The sequence below is a fragment of the Cavia porcellus genome, unplaced genomic scaffold (genome assembly GCF_034190915.1).
Source record: "Cavia porcellus strain 051 isolate PalLab524CR breed Dunkin Hartley unplaced genomic scaffold, mCavPor4.1 scaffold_11, whole genome shotgun sequence".
Lineage (NCBI taxonomy): Eukaryota > Metazoa > Chordata > Mammalia > Rodentia > Caviidae > Cavia > Cavia porcellus.
Genome location: NW_026947494.1, coordinates 73,383,369 through 73,404,477, shown reverse-complemented (window position 1 = coordinate 73,404,477; position 21,109 = coordinate 73,383,369). Strand labels below are relative to the sequence as shown.

Here is a 21,109-nt window from a genome sequence, read left to right as displayed (position 1 = left end):
CTTCTGTTTAATTTAGATAAAATGAAAAACAAAATCTTATTTAGAAATTTCCTCATCATATACAGAAGTGAGGACATGCAAAAACAAGTGTGGAGTACTTCCACACACAACCCATGCTGATTAATTTGAAACAAATCTCTGTGCAATATATAAAAGCATCATAATTATACCTAAAAGTGGATAACAGTTCATTAATATCATCAGACACATTTGGTGTTCACATTTCTCCAATAAGCTTCAAATTATTTCCTACACTGTGTTTGCAAAGGAATGAAATAAATTCCATATGTTAAGATTGGTGAAATCCATCTCTTAATTTCTTTCACTAATCTGTAGGTTTTCCCTTTATCCTTCCTTGCAATTATTTTTATTGTGGTAACAAATTTCTTAACCCTGTGGATTCTTACAGAGTCCATGTGACTGTGGAATTCACTCTTGAAACATGTTTGTCTGCCTTTTGTATTTTCTGTAAATTGGTAGTTAAATCTATTTTGATGAAACTCAGATTTAGTTTTTTCTTTGAACAAGAAAGGGTGTTTTGCTCTTATTAGGAGAATCGAAGCCTCCGGTTTGTGTCTTTTCTAATCAAAGTACAATTCTCTGAAGAGAATCCCCAGATCTATGACTTTCTTAGATGTTGCAAAATGAGAAAATTCAAAGTTTTCATTTATGTTTCATTTAGTAGCTTGAAAACTTATTATTTAAAAACTTCTAAGTAAAGAAACCCTGGCCAAATCTTGAGTTACCCTTGATATAGGGGAAACAAACTCCCAACTTACTAGATAACTGGTATGAGTTTGTAGTCTCTAAAATCAAAGGATGAATTTTAGGAACAATGGAGGTTGAGAGCAGAATATATTGAGAGAAAGCAAGCTTCTGTCTGAGACAGAGACAGAAGGGGTCTTGAGTGGGTTGCCAAAAACTTTGTCTTTTCTAGGCACTTTCATAGAATAAAACCACAAAGTGAGGCAGATCTAAGGTGGGGAAACATGGGAACTCACAAGGTGGGCGTGAGATGTGATAGAACTACAGCCAACCAATCAGAGTAATTGCTCAAGTAAAACTGATTAAATCAGGGACATGGGGAAGTGAGCCTCAGAGAGCGACAGAAGTGTCCCTGAGTGGGTTGCCAAAGATTCTGTCTTTTCTAGGCACTTTTATAGAGTAAAACCACAAAATGGAGCAGGTCAAAGGTGAGGAAAACATGGGAACTCACAAGGTGGGCGTGAGATGGGACAAAACTGTGGTCAATCAATAAGATTAATTGCACAGGTAAAATTGATTAAATTGGGGACAAATGGGGAAGTGAGTCATGTAGCAAGCAGTTATGCACATAGATCAGTGGCTGTCCCCATAGAGGGCTGGGTTGGTGACTCCCGGCTTCCTCAAGGTGACACAGACCTATTTGTTATATTTGTTTTATCTTTTGCTTTGAGGTCTGGCCCTTAGTGGAGGTGTCTGTTTCCCCTACATTTACAAGGTATCTAGTCTTCTGCACTGGCTCCCTCAAGGGCCCAGCCCCGCCTGACTGCCTAGAATATTTTTATCTACTCAACTGCCTGTAACACTAGTACTGTATTGCTTCTAAATCATATTTCTGTACTTAAATGTCATGCTTATTATATTTATTTTATATTAATAGCTTATGTATGTGACCTCTGAATAGCACAATTGAACATAATTATGGTATTATTCTGCATCAAACAATTTTAAAACTAAGAGTCTTGCATACGTAAAGCTGAGCAGTCCTCTTCCCAAATGCTTTAAGTCCTTCTGCCTCATGCTGACAACAGCATAACATTTCAGTAGATTAAAAGTTGCTCTTTAATACTGTTACAGGCAGCTGAGTAAGATAAAAATATTGTAAGCAGTAGATGGGGCTGGGCCCTTGAAGAAGCCAGTGCAGAAGACCTTGGAACTATGGAGGAGACAGACACCTCTGCTGTCGGCCAGACCTCAAGACAAAAGATAAAACGAATTTACTCACATACTTCCTAAGGATAAACATCAGGATTGATGTGCCAAACAGATTTCTGTCACACTGAGGAAGTCAGGAGCCACTAACCCAAACCCCTAGGGAAGTCCCTGCTCTGTAAGCATCACCTCATGACTCACTTTCCCTTTGTCCTCAAATTAATCAATTTTACCTGAGCAATTCATCTTAGTGGTTGACCACAGTTGTGTTCCACCTCATGCCTATCTTGTAAGTTCCCATTTTTTTCCCCATCATGGACCCATCACACTTTGGGGTTATGCTGTATAAAATCCCTAGAAAAGACAAGGTCCTTGGCAAGCCACTCGGGATCCCTTCTGTCTCTCTCTCTCTCTCTCAGACAAAAGCTTTGTTTTTCTCAATGAATGTATTTTACTTTTAATCTCTGTTGTTTCTAAAATTCATTCTTGAAGTTTAGAGAACACAAACTTGTATGAGACATCTGGTAGGTCGAGTGTTTCTTCCTCCTGTATCCATAACATGCTCCTTTGAGTCGCTATTTCCAACATACTTAAGTTTCTCAATATCTACCAAACTGTAGTTTCTGAGGTGCTCTTTACTTTGAGTCCTGTCTCAGAAGGCAGTGGCAATGTACAGTTTTCATGCCCTCACAAATGTCACTCAACACTCAAGCAAAGCTGCCTTTTTTGTAAGATTTGCAGTAATAATTGATGTCGAGGTCAGGCAGCTGTTCTCATGAATATCTTCCTTGGATACGTTCAGCAAGTGTCTAATATCTCTCTCAAATTCAACATGGACCTGGAACATTGTGATCTCATCTATTAATTAAAGGCACACAGAGCTTGGGACCTGCTGCTCTGAGGAATTCCAGACCATCAAGGGCTCTTATGAATAGCTAGCCCACGCAGCAATACTGGCCAAACTTTCCATTCCTAGGGTGCATATTCATCTGATTTTGACTCATTTAAGGAGGACAGAATGCACTAAATTATAGATTTTTCTCTCTCTCCTTTTCATAATATTTCATGTTCATCACAATTGTGTAAGCACAGGAGGCAGAGCACAAACAATGCAAGATATGTTAATTCCACTGTGGGAAGCAGAGATTAATGTGGTGTTCCTAATGTCGTATCTTTTGTTTTGGATCAAGCTGAGATGTTTCTACCTTTTTTCCTGCACTCTTGTTTCAAAGACTCTCAAACTTTTGTTTCCCAAACTTAGGCTCAGAATTTTCATTGCCAGTTCAACATCTGCTATCAGATTTTATGTTTCTTCAAACTGAACATAGCCGAAGTCAGTGTCATCAACTTTTTCCAGAGTCTTAAAAGTCCATCCTTCTCCTAATCACTGCATTTATTCAGTGCCTAAGACTCTCCCTCCCTCAGAGTCATCCTTATCTCTTTTTGTTCCCCTCATGTTCAAAGAGTTTCTCACTTGTGCTTCTGAAATGCCTCTGATTTTTCTCACTTAAAACTTCCCAAGCATTCAATCCTTTGCGCATATTGAAATCCTCCACCAGCATGCTCACTGGATGGGGAGACTTACAAAGACAAGGCCTGCTGTTTTCTTGTTCTTGGCTGGATTTCTAACATAGAAAGCTATATCTTGGACACCCAAAATTGTTTCTTTAATGTCTTGCACACTGTACAAATTTCCCTTTCACGCTGTGGCATGCAGAAGACCTTCCCAGCCCAGTGTTCATGATTTAACTCTGTTCTGCTGCTTAAAGTTCTTCAAGATCCAAGTCTCAGGATGAATAAAAATGCTAAACTAATTGCCGGAACAAGCAATTGGTAACCTGAATTTTTCTTTTTCTTTCATTTATTGCCACAAAAGGCAAGAAATTTCATACTCCATTGCTCAGACATGGCAGAAAAGAAAAAAAGAATGAACATTGTGATGTCATTTGGACTGCTTCACAGAGATGATTCAGTTTTAATTTGGAACTAATCCAGGAGTGGTAAAAGTGCCAACTCTTTTTTCATGGCTTCGAAATAGCAGAAGTGCTAGGATATTGAATGATTTAATGGCTCAAACTTAGCATTTAATCAGAAGAAACCATGGCCAATATTGAGGTTTGCATATTTACAGACAGTAGGCTCAACACATGTATTTATTAAGTTATTTCGGAGTGCCTCTTTCCCTTTTTCTGGAAACAGAGGCCAAGTAAAGGGAGCTGCGGGGAGGAAGATGCTTAGGCACAGGTGCTGATTAATTAGTCGTGCTTTTGATGAGCTAGAAACAGAAACTGAAAATGGGGCAATTTTCTGTGAAGAGCTGGCTTCACAAATGTGCAGAGAAAACAGGTAGCTATTTACTGTGTGGTCAGAAGTGTCAGGAAGGACTCTGTCCACTAAGTGTCAACTAACTAATACATGAACTTTGAAATTCACAACACACCACTTTCTTATAAGAATAAGAAAGTTTCCTTTCTTATTCAAGTGCACTAACAACACATTGTGCCTTTAAAGTCATTTATACCTTCAGGGTGATTGCATTTCCAGGCTTTTTGTTGGAGATGAGCACCCTGAGGAGCACCTTAGGGAGACGGGATACCCCAGTTGGCATCATGGTGAAGTGCAAGACAAGTTCAAAGAGCTACTGACTTTCCACTCATTGATTCAATAAGTAACGAAATGCAGGGTGGTGTTTTTGAGCAATGTTTCTGCATAGACCAGATGTAAATTACTATACTTCATATAAGTATTTCTTACAGTAAAACCCAAGAGCTGTGGAATTTGGAAAGAATGAAGAGCTATATCTGAACCAGGACCCTAGGATAAGTATTCTATTCAATCTGCTTCCCACTGGACACACACCAAAGTTTTCTTTTCAACCAGCAACTAGCAGGGCTCAACCTTGCCTTTTATTTTAATTGACAAAATTGTATATGTATTTATTTAAGAGGGACAAAGTAGAGTTATAATTTTTAATATAATATGGAGTGATTAAATCAAGTTAGTTGACATCCATCACCTCAAATATTTAATTTATTTGAAATTTACTCAATGAAATTCAAACACACTATTCCCACAGGCTCTAATCACTATATTTCTACTCTCTGCTTCTGCAAGTTCAGTTGTTTTAAATTTCACATAAATGGTTGTATCAGCATTTATCTTTTTGTTTGGGCTATTAAAATTGCTTTTAGGGTCCATAGTGTTTGTGTAAGTATGTGTGTGCAAGACAGTGATCATTTCTTCACACATCCATTCACCATACATTTGTACCACAAGTGCTAAGTGTCAATAGGTGCTTAGACATGAGATTTCATTGCTTTCTAAGACTCTTCTGTTCAACTTTTAAACCATCTGTAACCCAGGTGTTATGGATTAAAAACTGGTGGTCAGTTTAATGCCAGCTGGATTATATCAGCATGGTGCTGAGCATAGATATACCACGTTGAGGAAAGTTGCCAGCATATATGGAGATGTGGAGAAGGAGAACACAGGCATTGAGGAATTGAGGCACTGTGGCATTGTGGCATTGTGGGTTCTCCTGCGTGTTGCTGTTTGAGCTGTTGGTTCTCCTGGAGAAGCTCTGGTCCTCACATTGAGCCTTGTTTCCTGGCTCTGGAGGGGAACATGTGTGCTGCTTGCTCCCCAGTATGAACTTCTCACTCTAGTTTCCTGGCATGTGCTCAACTGTGCTTATTGTCGAAGGAGCTCGAGGCCTCCATATTCCTGAGGATGGCTGTGGTGCTTTTCAGGACAGCCCTGGTCTTTGTTGTGAGTGTGCCTTCTCGGATCCAGTGTAGAACCCTCAACCTACCAGCACAGCTCCTTCACCCCACTGGCATAGGCTTTCTGGCTTCCACCACTTACTTTGGGCCTTCCTAGGACGGATCCGTAAAAGAAACTGGTGTGAGTCCTTCTTGTGGGCTCTAGACCTCCAGTTGGACTCGTGGGAGGCATTGTCATGAGCTCTGGGTTTTCATCGGGACTTATGTGGGACATTGCTGTGGGACTCAGGGCTTTAGCTAAATATTCTATATCTTTGGTGTTGCAGATAGATTTCCTGTGTTTTCTTGTGTTACCTCTGGGTGACCACCATAAAACAATATTATGAACTCCATGTCCTGATTCTAATTGTTCTCATCACTGAACAGTACTCTAAAAATGTGTGTGTGTGGTATTGTGAGAATGAAAAAAAATACAGTCAGACAATCAGATCAGCCAGGGTTTTATCACATCACTAAAGAAGTAATCAGATTATTTAGAAACTTCTATGTTACAGATTTTGGATTTTCTCCCCCATGATCAAAGAATACTAATGAAAAGATTTTAAGCAGGAGAATAAGACAGTATTTGGTTTTTACAAAGAACAATTTGGTCGCTGAGCAAAGTCTGAACTGGAAAAGCAAGAGGGGCTTGTTATGGTCTAATTAGGTGGCTACTGAGGATTTCAGGCAGTGATGATGTTAATGGTTCTAGCAGCTTTGGGAAGAGGTGGGTTGATGTGTGAGGCAGCTGGAATTGTGGGCTCCAGACTGGAGCTTGCCTGGAGGCAGCAGTAATGACAAGAGGGAGGGAAGGCCCGCCTCTTGGTTTTTGTAAGTGGGTGAGTGGACCACCTCCCTTTCTACAGAAGGAGGACAAAGCAGGGCTTGAGAGCAGTTCCCATGTACATCTTTCTTTCTCTTTGGATAAGAAAGTATATGTGATGCATAAAGAATATACTTCTCATGGGCTATGGTATGTAATAACACATACATATCATATCTTGATCTTTGTGCTTCCCCCTCCCCACATCGTCCATCTCCTCCATCTGCACCTCCACCTCCTGTCTCCTCCCCCTCTACAGCCTCTTCCCATATCTACAGCATCTATCTCCCTGCTTTTTATCATCTTGCTTTTATCTTACTCTTTAAATTATTTGAACTTTTAAATTATTTATACTTTTGCACATATTACTTAACTTTCTGTGTCAGATTTATATCACTTAGTATTTGGGTCTCAGGTTGCATCCATGTTCCTACAAATGACTCGAGTTTATCCTTCCTTACGGCTGAGCACATCTATCCAGGCATGGAGTCTGAGGCACCAATGGGGCAAATAAACAGCAAATCTGAACGGACCTCCCTCGGCATGAGGGAGCCACCAAGCCACTGAGGGAAGCAGGTCATTCTATTGATTGTTTCTTCTTAGACCTTTTAGAGGCCCATTGTCTCTGTTTGTGGTTAGAACCCATTTGAATGTACTCCCTTAATTTAGTCAGACAGCTTTGAACCTTTTTCTCATTGTTGCAGGTGGAGACCACACCAGACTCCTCTGGGAATCTCTGGAAGCCATGATCTTCTCCCTAGGGAAATGCACGCTGGGCTCACAGGTGAGTGTTGTATACGTTTATTGCACTTGTTAGTGAATGAGTGGGATGTCCAAGGACAGTTTGTCATACCTGGAACTGTGGTGTTATGTGTGCTGGTGCCTTTGCTATTCCTAAACTGCATCTGTATTCTGACAGTATCATGAGGTTACGTGTGAAATTTCCCACTGTGGCCTGAGGTCAGTGCACAAAACGTTCACATTCTTGATCACACTAGATTTCAGATTTTGATTAGGGAAGTTTAACCTACACTTACTTTGGAGAGGTGTTGATAGTATTACATGACAACAATACAGTGTCTGCCACGTAAAATGATTTGTATCATTGTCAACTTTGCGTTATGACCTCACATGCAATCCCAGTGTGAGATTCTATTAGTATGGAAGACTAGTTAGTGAGCATGAGCCACCGCAGCAGGGGACGTTGAACATATTATCTGTGGTTACTAGTGAAACAGAAGCAGTTTTTGTGCACAATGACTGAAAAACATGTTTCCAGAGATCTTTTCATATTAATTATTGGTAATAGCATATTTTTCCTACAATTTAATTTTTACCTACTCTTGTGTATTTACCTTACATAATACGTCTCAAGGAAGGCATATAGAAATGTATGCCTTTTCCTCTTGGGAACTTCATGATAGGTTGAGTGTTTTATTTTCACTTCATTTAAATATTTGATTTTTAAACTAAGTTTATTGCCACACTTTAGATATACATCATGATCAGATTCATTGTAGGGAATTCATACTCGTATGTGACGCATTCTGTCTCCTTTTTTCCCAGTTTCCTCTGCTCCCTTCACCCCTCTTCCCCTCCCTATTTACAAAAGTTTATTTCCATTTTATTCTTTAATCATTTTTTCTCTTCTCTTCCTTTCCCTCTTCCTCTACCCTGTTTTTTTTTTTTTTTTTATTCCTTTTGAACAATTTCTTCCTATTTCATAGTAGCCGTTGTGCATTCTTTTGACCTTTGGACCGAGTTTAGATAATCCATTGTTTAGTCCCAGGAATTATTTTCTTGAATTCTCTACCTTTCTCTACTTTTCTGTAGCTGTTCACAGCTTTTAGTTTCTCAATGATTGTTTTGAGGAGGAATTGAGTTTTCTTTCCTTTTCTCTTTTCTTTCATCTTCCCTTCTTTATATGTTAGTTTTCTAGCACCATAATGAAATACATGAGATAACTAAGTTATAAAAGGAAAACGTTTATTTCTCATTATGGTTATCTATATTCAGGTCCTGGATTGGGCAGATCCATTGCTTTGGGCCTCTAGTGAGGCTGTCCTACAGCAATGGTGGGATCTTTATGACAGAGTAAACTAACCTTGTGACCAACAGCAAAAAGAGTTGGTGGAGGAACTCAGCTCCCAGTCCCTTTGAGTACCCCAGAAGCCTAAGGGCCTCCCCATGGCCCAGTTCCTTAAAATGCCACTGTCTCCCAATAGCGCCACCTTAGGGACAAAGCTTTTAGAGTAATTTCAACTCTCAGGAAGTCAGAGATCTTTGGACACATGTGCATAGTTTAACATACTCATAAAAAATTTGGTTTTAATTTCAATCAATAATTTGCATGCTTTTTGATGGCTGTTTTTCTTTCCAATGTTATTATAAAGAATAAGTTTTCCTTTTGCATAGAGAATCTCCAAATGCTATCAGGAATATCAATTATACTTGGTCAACACTCTGATCCATGAGTATGATCTGAAAAAAATAAAGAGAAATAACACAAAGCCAAGCAATAGGAGCAAAGATGAATATTCCTGCAGCTCATATTGAAAGGCAAACCCAACCAACAGGCTTGTGCATGATGCTCTGTGCCACTGGAGCTCTGGGAGACACTGTACCTCCAAAGTTGGGGTAGGATCCTGGAGTATGGGGCTTCAGCCATGTGTGCTACCATGTCAGTAGACACCACTGATGGGCCAGGGCTTTTGGCATGTTCTTAACACAAGTGGCACACTTTTTCATTATTTCTAATTTGCTTTGATAATTGGATTGAAGAACTAAATACAAAACTTTTGTTCATTAAACTCCAACATTTTTGGAAAGATTTACACATGTGTATGGAGAAACAGAAAGAGAGAGAGAGAGAGAGAGAGAGAGAGAGAGAGAGTGAGAGAGAGAGAGAGAGAGAGAGAGAGAGAGAGAGAGACTGAGAGAGCTTCATTGGCTTAGACCATGTAGTTTGTCAATGTTATAAACTGTGTGCTTTTTTTTTCCTTTCCCATTCTTTTCCTTCTATGATGAGAAATCTGAAGGTCAGAGAGATTTTGTGGGGCTCAAGAAAAGACTCAGCCAGTCAGCTAGAACAAAACTCCATGAGACTCCAGAGCCTTCCAGTATTACCTGGGCGGTCAGGTGCGAGGCAGTGTTACTTGGGAACCTGGACCAATTCTTGATACGTTGTGAGCTAGCCATGGGTACAGAGGTGTCAAACTCACCTTTTTCCCTTGACCTCCATACCCTTTAAGTTCTAACTCTCCTTCTCTGATCAGAACAAACATTTATGCGTACTCAGTACATGCCAGGGATACTGTGAAAGTTCCTTACCTCGTGGTCTTTCAACTTTATCACAAACCTCCAAGCAATGAGCTGTTTTAGCTTTACTCTACACCCAAGGGAGGTAGAGCAGAGTGGGTGAGTGTCCTTCTGCCATGAATGGCCAGTCAAGGTGGGAGCACGAGCTTCTGGCTTCCCAGTTCTAAAGTACTCCAGATACCTTCTCCAGTCTCCTCTTCTCATCCTCTTTTACAATGGTGTTTGTGGCTGTCTCACCCATGACTTTGCCTGCCCTCTCCAGCAGCACTCATGTTCAGTAAATGAGTCTGCCCTGCTGTTTCAGGGTCTTGGGTGCCTTGAGCCAATCTGACTTGCTATTCTACAATGATAGTACAAACAAACAGGAGGAAATCAGGGCTAAGAGAGAATTTGGGGAGGAATAATATACTCATCTGGCACTCAATTTTATTCAGCTTTCACCAGGTACAAACTATTGCTGCAGCCAACTGTTAGAGGGGAATACAAAATGATTCACAAGTCTCACACCTCAAGGAAAATAGAATTTACTAGCAACAATAGAGTACAGAGTTGTTTCATTTTTTTACTTTATTTTTTGGTGCTGGGGATTGAATACAGGCCCCTGAATGTGCTAAGCAAGAATCTTCCACTGAACTACACCCCAGCCCTTAGAATTCTGCTTTTTGATGATAAGAATCAAAAATATTCAAAGCAGATTGATCATTTGCAACTAGCAGAGGAGGTTGGGAAATGCTTGGATGGATTTAATGTTCAAACGGATTATTAAGCATTCACAGGCATCCATACCTAGTGGGGAGCTGAGCAGGCAGCTGGGCAGAGAAGGTCCCAACCAGCTCCTTTGTTTGGTTCTCAGAATACTGCTGAGTTGCTGCAGATACCTCAGACTTACACAGATCATCATCCTCTAGGCTTGGCTTTGGATACCACAATTTATTGTCCAAAGGAGTTGGGAGCATATGCTTCTCAACTGAGACACCCAGAAACAGAATCATATTTGGAGTGAAGTTTGAAACATAGTCTAAAACTTTGGTAAAAGTTTAAGGAATATTCCATGTCTTTCTTTTTACATTTTCAGAGCATTACCCAGAGTATAACATTTGTCATTATAATCTGCAGCATTACGACAGAGATCACGGTTAGTCACCGTTCTGAGGGTACTTGTGAAATAAAACTTAACCCTGGGAGATCACTGAAAAAAATACAGTGAAGAGGCCTTTTATGTGGCCTGATTTTTAAGAGCACTATTGAGAACTTTAAATACTTTTAAAAACCTTTTGTAATTCTGAAAAACTTTACTGCTTTTCATTAAAAAGCAAAAAGGATTAAAACATTCTGTTTATTCTGAACAAGTTATCTTAGAACATTTAAAATATGCTTTCATATCGTTTGGCCAGGCTTCAGAATGCATTTGAGAATGCTCAGAGACTGCCATATATGTTGTGACTTACTGGATTTTTACCATTTTATACCATTAAACAAAATTTGTGGGGGTTTATTGATTTTATCTATGTTTCTGCTTGGGTGCAGTTGACCAAACCTGTATGGAGCTATTTTATGCTCAATGAAACTATTGACTTAGTTATAGCAACTGAGTCTTGGTTAATTGTAGATGGATAACTATTTCATATAGGGCAGATCAATCAAGCTTTGTATCTCAATTCTGTCTCTCTCACTTCTGTTTTCTAACCATAAATTCTCTGTGATATTTTCAGAACCTGTCCTGATTTGGAGGGCTCCTTCATTCAAAGTTATCAATAGAAACTTTGTAAAGTCAATAAGACTTTGTAGTTTTGTCTTTTTGCAATTCAATTATCTTCACTACCTGCATTCTCCATTTAACTTTCTATGCTTTTAATTACCTAAGGTTTACCAAGGTCCAAAATATTATTTGGAAAATTTCAGAAATAAGGAATTTATAAATTTCAAGTGACTTTTATTACAGTATGTTGCTATAATTACCTATTTTATGAGTAGTTACTGTTAATCTCCACTATGGTTTAGATCTGAGATATTCCTCAAAGTCTCATATATTCAGAGGTGTTTGAATTATGGGGGAATGCTAAGCCTCAGCTGATTAATCCATTGAAGAGTTCATAGCTGCATGTTTTGATGGGAGGTAAATCCTGGTCAGAAGAGGTAGGTCTTTGGAGGCATGACCTGGAAAGGCGGATTCTTGTCCCCGGCTCTTCTGCCATTTTCTCTCTCTGTCTGCTTCCTGGTTGCCATGTATTGAACATTTTCCCTCTGCCATGTCTTTCCACTGTGCCATCTCTGCCTAGAAGCCACAGAATGTCTTATGAATTGAACCTTCTAAAAGCATGAACCAAAATAAAACTCTTCTCCCTTAACTCGGGTTATATATTTTGTTTTAGAGGTGGGAAAATGAGTAAAAAAATCTCTGTATCTGATTTATAAAATAAACTTTATCAGATGTATGTGCAGAAAAAAATGTAGTCTATCTTAGTTTCAGGATGATTCAGTTTCTAGCATTGACTGTGGCACTAGAAATGTGTCTTCCACAGAGAAGAAGGAGACTGTAATACTTTGTATGACTCTGTTGGATTAAAATACTATTGCAGCTGGTCACAAGGTTATACATTGAAGAAGAAAACATGTATTCTCCTTCTTGGGCTTTCCGTTGGATGGAAATGCAGTATATGATCCAAATGTACAGCTTCCTCACTTGTGTCTATTTCCATCTCATTGTATTATTTTTGGTTAACAGTTGAAGTGCAACCACACTTTGCTGCTCTGCATTTTGTTCAGACCTCTGAAAAGCAGAAAGCACCAGCTCCTTTCTTAGCTGCTATAGTTTGGATCTGGAGCACCCCACAAGACCTATGTGTCAAAAACTTGGCTAATGTGCTGTGGTACTACTGGAAGGTGGTGAGACCTTTAAAAGATGGGGTCTAGTGACAGGAAGTTACATCACCATCACCAGGGTGCAGTGCTCTCTCTCTCTCTCTCTCTCTCTCTCTCTCTCTCTCTCTCTCTCTCTCTCTCTACTTTCCAGGTAGCATGAAGTGAACAGACCTCCTCAAAAACATCACATGCTTCCACCATGATATACTGACAAGCCCAAAGCAACAGGAACAAGCAACCGTGTACTAAAACCTCCAAAGCTATGAACAACAATAAATCTTTCAGTGTCTCAAGTTTATGTATATCAGCCACTTATCACAGTTATAGAAAGCTTACGCAACTGCCTTGATTCCAGCTCTACAACTTTCATTTTGGATGGATATAAGGGTATTTTACCTAGGCAGTGGATTTCGTTCCTTCTGCTCAGCCCTGTGCACCAGTATCTAGGGACTGAAGCCTGTTTGTATCATGGCATGGAAAAATGTCCTAGTTTCTTTTTCTCATTGCTAAGACAAAATAACCAAGACTCACAAATTAGAAAAGGCAAGGTTTATTTCAGCTCAGTCTGTAGAGGTTTCAGCTCACAGTCAGCTTCAAGGCACTTGGACATGACAGAGGAGAAACAGTCCTCAGCCAGGTGGACAGGAATCAGCAGGCAGCAGGCGGCGGCAGCAGCAGCAAACCTGCTTCCCCATGCTTCCTTTTTGTTCCTTCCAAACCATAAGCATGTGGACCCAACACAGGATGGGGAGTCCATTACGGAAACCCAAAACTCTGCTAACTCATTTAGCTACCCCATGCCTTTAATCCTAGTATCACACATTCTAGAGCTGACCACCACCAAACCACTCACCTGTGAGTGCATGAAGCTTTGGAGGAACATGTAGATGCAACAACAACAGATAGTAGACATATAGAGAGTAACATCTAGATAGTAACAACAACAACAGCAACACTCTGTTTTTGTTTTTGTTTTTTGAAACAGGGTTTCTCTATTAGCCCAGATTGGACTCGAACTTGCAGCAGTCCTCTTGCTTCTGCCTCCCATATGCTAGGATTACAGGGGTGTGTCACAACACCCAACCTTCCCTGTTTTAATAAAAGCACAAGTAGGCAGCTATAAGCTGATATAGCTTGAAATATTTTATTTAACTATTATTAAAATGATTTTATTTGGAGTAAATATTATTCATAAAATTAACAAAATAATAGATAATTTAAAAAGTTCAATGCATGTACTGCTTATATAATCAACATATTCAACAGTGGTTCAGAAAGCACTGGGAATATACCTCAGTGGCATAAGCACTTGCCTGGAAAGTGCAAGGTGGTGAGTTCGATTTCTGCTACCAAAAGAAGAAAACAACAAAACAATAGTTAGGAAAAAAAATTTTAGCATTCACTTGCTTTTAAGAGTGCAACAAAATGTTAGGATCTCTGTGAACTGGGTGGCTATTGTTTTATATATGGTCATTGGAAATAGCTTTTATAAACATAGTGTTTATTAAATTCTACTTTTTAAAGATGAGGTTGCAGCTGAGAGGTAGAGCACTTACCTAGCACATGCAAGGGCCTGAGTTCAATCACCAGCACCACAAAAAAACAAAAAAAATTTTTTGATTGACACTCTTTTGCAGTATTGGGGTAAAACCCATGTCATCAAACATGTCAGGCAAGTATGCTACCACTGAACTACATCCCCAGTTCTTTGTTCTTCCCTGCCTCTGTTCCTCCTGATGTGGAGAGTTGATTAGAAAATTATCAAATGCAGTTATGTAAAAACAAACTGGGCTACTTCTTTTCTTTTTTTCTTGCCTTTGTGTCTTCTTCTTTTGCCCAGGGCAATAATGACTGGCAATAACTGGTGTATTGTGGACGCAAGTTGAAATTGTAGGATGAAACTAGATGCTAACAACAATCATAATTGTGCATGTCTGTAATTCCAGCACTTGAGAGACTGAGGCAGGAAGACCACAAGTTTCAGAACATCCCAGGCTACACAGTGAACTGAAAGCCAGTCTGAACTACAGTGCGGTGTGGTCTCAAAAAACAAAACAGAGCCACAAATTAGATGATAAGAAAAAACAGCTATTTTACTTGGTAAGATATTTAGTAACAAAATAAACTGGGAAGTACAAAGATTTTGTATTAGAATTTCCTGAAAACTTTTTGAGTAAGAAGCAATCTGTGTCTAGTATCAGTGATGTTGCTTATCTTTCTGACAGTCCAATGATGAGCTGCCATGATTACTTTTTTATTTTACTAAATTTTAATGAGAAAGACAAGGAATCGGTCACAGAGATATCTGTACAATTTTATCTCAAAGACTGTAGGAAAATATTATTTCCTTCAAAGCTAACCAGGCTTGGGGAGAAAATGCTTGAGAAAGCAGTGTGTGACGGAGCCATTTCTTGGAGTCCTGTGTCACATCAGTGGTGAAATGTACAAGAGGAAGCTTGAAAGGAAGCACATTATTTGGTCTGAAGGGGGAGTGGCCAGACCAAAGAAAGCCTTCGGTTGTTCATATTTTTTTCCCTTCCATATATGTGAATGTGACTATTCAAATGTAGGAAAAAATTGGCTGGAAGAAAATATTCCCTCACCATGGGTTGAAGGGCGACTTTAAGAGAGTTGTTTTCCCTTTTCTCTAGGTTTATTCAACACAATAATAGCAGTTATCTTAACAATTCTCAGTGTATTTTCCTAGTATCACACATTCACACAAAGAGCACCGGTTTCTTCCCCTGTGCTGCTCCATCAGTTTTGAGATTGGGAAGTCTGGAGGCTGCAGGGAACCAAGTGCTCAAGACCCAATGCCTCAATAACTGGCTTTCAGGAGGAGAGAAAAAGCCTAGAGCAGGTAATTATGGGGGCTGTGAGCCCAGCCTGTTTCCCTACTTTCTCCTTTTATTTTACTGAATAAATATTGATGGTCATTTTGCACCTGCTACACACTTTTAATATACCACGGTAAGCAGGTTATATCTGATGGTCTTCAAAGGCCTCTGGTATGTCAGGGTTAGAGAGAGGAGAAAGGAAGCAATTTCTAGAAGCGAGGGTGCTAAGGATCATGGCAGGCTGGGGCAGTTGAGACCAGGGCACCAAGACCCAGTCCAAAGGACATGTGCAGCCAAGTGCAGCAGGTGGGCAGCCACAGCCTCAGAGCGGCGCATCCTGGCACTTCTGGCTCAACTCCTAAAGCATAGGTCAGTTCAGGGTCTGAGCCTCAGTAGCAGGTGGGCATTCCTTCATTGTGTGGTGAAGGAAATATGTTCAAGGGTTTAGAATCTATGGCTTAGAAAGACACGAAAGACATGAATTTCTGTGATAAAAGCACAGGGTTTAGTCTAGCACAAGTTGGAGAGATGATATAAGACAGCCTGGGAAAGAGACAAACAAGGGCAGAGAGTGACAAATGATTTGTATCATCTTAATTGCAAGAACAAGAAGGCCACTAGGTCAGCTGGTAGAACCCACACAGCATTGCATAATTTACTGTGTTACAAATGTCTGTACTGTTGCTTAATAGTCAATAGGATGAGGCCATTCTGGTCTAGTTAATTTCACTGGGAACAAAGGAGTTTTGGATTGATAGCTGCTGCAGAAGAAAATGAAATCATTAGGTTCAAATATACATTCTTGAGTAAAAGTTTAATTTCAATGCTTAAGACAGTGTCAGGTTCCTGCTGATGAGAGAGTATCTCTGCCAACTTGAGTGAATGCAACCTTTCAGGTCTGCTCCAGTTTAGCTGCTGGCATCAAGGGAACCCCAGAGTTCAGAAAATCAGGCTCTGAAAAGGCCTACAATCTGATGACAGGAGGACCTTCGATTGTCACAGCCTAACAACTTTCATCTGTTGCCCCATAATTGCAAAGACCAGGGAGACTGATGGGACCCATGTATGACATATTTAGGACCCTATGATAGGAAGCAATGCTAAAAATGGCAGCATGGCTGCAGGCAAGATGCTCATTGGTTGGTTTGTTCTCCATGTGGGCCTATCAGTAAGAGAGCAAAGAATTCTAGACATACAGAGATGGTCTTCCTGATCAGAAGCTGACAGATGGATGACAACCTTACAGGGTCAGTGCTGCCAGACATGTGGTTAGATAGTAATGGGCCTGCAGAACAAAAAGGAGGAGTGTGCAAATGGCATGCTATGCCAGTTTTAGTTAAATGAAGAAACAAAAGTCCTTTGTGTGTAATACATTATAACCATTTGTTAGGTTTCAGATCCACAGTGACTCCATAAAACAGTGACGTATTAAAGCTACACATCATGCACATTCGATCCCATACCCATCCACCTTGATGTTTATTTCCAGAAATAAGGCATGCATATTCCTAGGTGCCATGACCTATACCCCGAAGTGGGAGATTGTTTAAAGACCTTCCAACCTTAGGCTGAGACCTGATTTAGATTAGAATTTATCTTTCATAAATTTCTTTACTAAGTTCCTTATTAATGTCCCTGAGAGAACACTGGCAAGCTGAAAAGAACAAGAATGATATTTTGGAGATAACTGACATTCAAAAATAACCTCTGGGATTTAGCTCAGTGGTTCAAAGTCTGCCTGGCAAACTTGAAGTCTGGAATTTGATTCCCAGTACAAAAAAAACGCAGCCTCTAAGGGAAGTGTCAGTGAGCATATAAATGGTATAAATAAAATAATGTTAATCACTATGGTATCCTGAACCCCAGGAGTAACCTCCCTTTTCATGAAAATATATTCCAACTTCCACTGGAAGCAGAATCTTTTATGATTCTGCCAACCTTCCTGCGTAAAATATAGAACTTTGTATCTATATTATAGTAAATTCTATCTATATTCCTACATCGTTACCTGTGTGTCTTGACTGAATTCTTTCATCAAAGGCACACAGAACTGAGTACCACGAAGCAAGGGACCAGTTTCTCAGGGTGTTAGGACCTAGCTTCCTGGTGATTGCGGTGGCTGTGGTGATGGTGCTTTTGTATATGAGTGTTATTCAGATGGAATTCCCTATGCCTCTGAAATGGCTACCATGGTTTCTATCTATTAATTCTGCTCAGATTAGTGGTGAGCATAATTTGAATAAAAGAATTATATAATTTTCCATATATTGAAAAAAAAATCCTGTCAGACCTTCAGTCCTAATGTCTGCTGCATAAAATACAGTGACTGATCTTTTTTTCCCAGAATCAGAGAAGAGAAGGAGTCTTCCTTGGGGCAGTTCCCAGAGGCTAAGGCAGCCCTGGACTCTGACAAAGATGCTTTTGGCTGGAGCTGAGACTGAAGTATACAAACCAGCACACATCCAAACTCAGTAGCTAGCTGTCTTCCAGAGTATGTTCTGACTCCTGATGCCTCCTCTGCAAGTGACACTGTAATTCTTAGGGCTGTCAGCAAAGCAAAATTTTAAGTAGCTCCAGCAGTCACAGGTCTTCCAACTGCCAGCAATCAGCTTCCCCAGCTCTTCAGAAACCCACCGCTGACTTAGCAAGCTAAATTCGGGAGATCTTGTTTCTGAGGCAGGTGGCATGAAAGGTGCTCTGGAGAAATCATGTGTGAACCTGAGATGACTCCTGCATTATGTCAAAGCTGCTGACAAGCCCAGATTGACACACGCTTAGCCCTGGAACTGAAACCCAGTTCTATGCTTATAGTCAGACCCTAGCTAAGAGGTGAGATGCAGACAATGGAAAATAAACCATTTTATTAGTAGAAAGGGAGATGCCTCAGTGGCCCATGAATTAAAAAATGCTTCCTACTTAGTAAATGATCTATCTCTAGGCTTTTGCTATCATGGAGACAGCACTCTAAACAGTCACTGAACCTACTCTTATAGCCCAAAATGATCCCCCAGCTCCCAACTTGAGTTTCAAAATTGGGGCAAAACTTGTTTTTTTTTTTTTTTTTTTTTTTTTTTTTTTTAAGCATCACTGATTTATTCTATCCTGGGCCCAGCAACACAGTGCAATTGGCATTTGCAAAAACTGTGTGTCCCCCTCAAAAGTTTCCCCCTCAAAAGTTTTTGTAAATATCACAGTTTACAAAGTAAGGGGTTATTGGCATGGATCAGGAAATATGCTAAGGAAATGTTTTCCTTAGCAGAGGACAGAGTAGTCTAGCAGTAATTAACAATCCTTTGTCAGCTTATTTTAGCACCACATCTGTTATTTGTAGAGGGCAACAATGATTAACATATCAATTAGGTTAGGTTCCCAGGGATTTACAGTTCTTTACAGAGGGGAGCATTGATTGACATAACAATTAGGTCACCCAGAGGAAAAAAAAATGCATACAAAACAGTATGGTGGTGTTACAGGTACTTAGGCATAACACAAACATAACGAGCTCTTTTTGCTAGTGTACAGCATTCCCCACTGATTTTAGTCAGTGACCAAATCATTGGCTCATGGAGTTTTCAGACATAGGTATCTGTTTTTAACCTTGCATCTTTCTTTATAGTTTGAACCCAATCTTTGACATAGTTTACCAACTTGTTTATAATACAAGGCTCAATAGAAGGATTAACAAAGGTCTTGCAGCTGCCATTATTAAAGCTGTTAACCAAAAGGAGAAAGAAAACCAGCATTTAAATTCACTATGTTCCATCATACAAGTAACAATTTAAAAAAAAACAGACAGAGGCCTCCTTGGGATCTCCATAAAGGAGAACACAAGATTATCAGTTATATTTGGCAATTTTAAGCTTTAAGAGTCCTTGGAGGGAACAACAGTCCTCTTATATGTAGGTTGATCGTCTAAGAAAGCTGGGACCTGCTTGAAGTGGAATGATGAATCCAGGCAGGCTTTCGGGCTACTTTGATAGTGGTTGGAGTGCTGAGGACTACAATGTAGGGACCTTTCTAATTGTGGGCTCAAGAGATATACAGTGATGCCACTTGATAAGGACTGGTGTCCCAGGCTCCACAGCAGGGCATTTGTCCTCACAATGGGCCACAGGCAGAGGATGGAAGTCAGAACTGGCTGAAGAGTCTGGGAGGGACTTACTAAGATCTTGATTAACTAAATAAGCTAATTTTTCCTCAGAAATCTTAGGGTAAGAGGAGGAGGTCTCCCATATAAAGCCTCAAAAGGGGTAATACCTGCAACATATGGGGTACATCATGCATGCAAAAGAGCAAAAAGAAGGAAACTCACCCAGTTTTTGCCAGTTTCCAAGGCCATCTTAGTTATTACTGTCTTTAAAGTCTGATTCATCCTTTCTACTTGTCCTGAACTTTGAGGCTGGTAAGCACAATGGAGTTTCCAATTGATCTGCAAAGCTTGGGTTAGCTTTTAAATTATTTGGGGTATAAAAGCCAGGCTATTGTTGGACATCATGGATAAAGGGAGGCCAAGTTGTGGGACAACCTCATATAAAAGCTTTTTGACTACTATCAGAGCTGACTCAGATTTCGTAGGAAAAGCTTCTATCCAGTGAAAGTATCAACCATTACCAGTAAATACTTATATCTTTGAAGTCCAGGCTTCCCTATTTCTGTAAAGTCGACCTCTCAGTGTTTTCCAGGCATAGTCCCATGATAACGAGTGGTTTCTATGCGTTGCTGTCATTTCACTAATTGGCACTGGGGGCATCTGAGGCTCACAGACTGGGTAAGCTTTGATAACTGAGGAATAAATAAATGTTCCCAAAAAAGGGCAGCTAGTTTTGATCCTCTTAGGTGGGTGGATTGATGGGCTTGTTGGATAAGTTCATGGCCCAATGCCTCAGGGAGGAGGATTCAGTTGTCTGGGAGTTGGTACCAGCCTCCAGGAACATTAGGCTTTGCTTGAAGCTGTGCAGTTAGATGCAAGTCTCTTTGAGTATAGACAGACTCTGACAGAGTAGGGGGAACCAGCAGTAGAGTTAGGACTGCCTCAATTCCCACTGATTTTATAGCTGCCTTTTGGGCAGTGATGTCTGCCAAATTATTTTCTCGTATAACAAGGTCATCTCCTGTCTGATGGGATCTACAATGGATAATAGCCACTTTTCTTGGCATCAAGATGGCAGCCAGGAAATCCAAAATTTGGGCAGCATTTTTAATCTTTTGGCCCCCAGAAGTCAATAATCCCCATTCTTGGTAAATAGCCCCATAAACATGGGCAGTAGCAAACACATATCTGCTATCAGTATAGATATTTATATATTTACCTTCTGACAGCTTGAGGGTCTCAATGAGGGCAATGAGTTCAGCTCCCTGGGCTGATGTCCTTGGCTCCGAGGTTTGTTCCCATGAGACTCCGAAGTAACAGCAGTTGAGACTCCGAAGTAACAGAAGTTACCATGACTCACTTACCTTCATAGATGTAACTGCTTCCATTGGAGAAGTTGGATGAAACTCCAGGTAGTGGCTCATCTGTCAGATCAGGTCTAAGTCCCGTGAGGTGATCATTGACCTTAGTACAATTGTAGTAAGGCAATGAGGGGTTCTCATCA

At 40.1% G+C, this 21,109-nt stretch overlaps 1 long non-coding RNA gene across 1 annotated transcript in view; it reads left to right on the top strand.

Moving 5' to 3' along the window:
• The first annotated feature begins 7,200 nt into the window (after positions 1-7,200).
• LOC134478025 (uncharacterized) overlaps positions 7,201-21,109 on the top strand; it is a 61,613-nt gene continuing 47,704 nt past the window's right edge. Inside the window, exon 1 of the long non-coding RNA XR_010050367.1 lies at positions 7,201-7,282. This is a non-coding gene — a long non-coding RNA (uncharacterized LOC134478025). The remainder of the gene's footprint in view (positions 7,283-21,109) is intronic.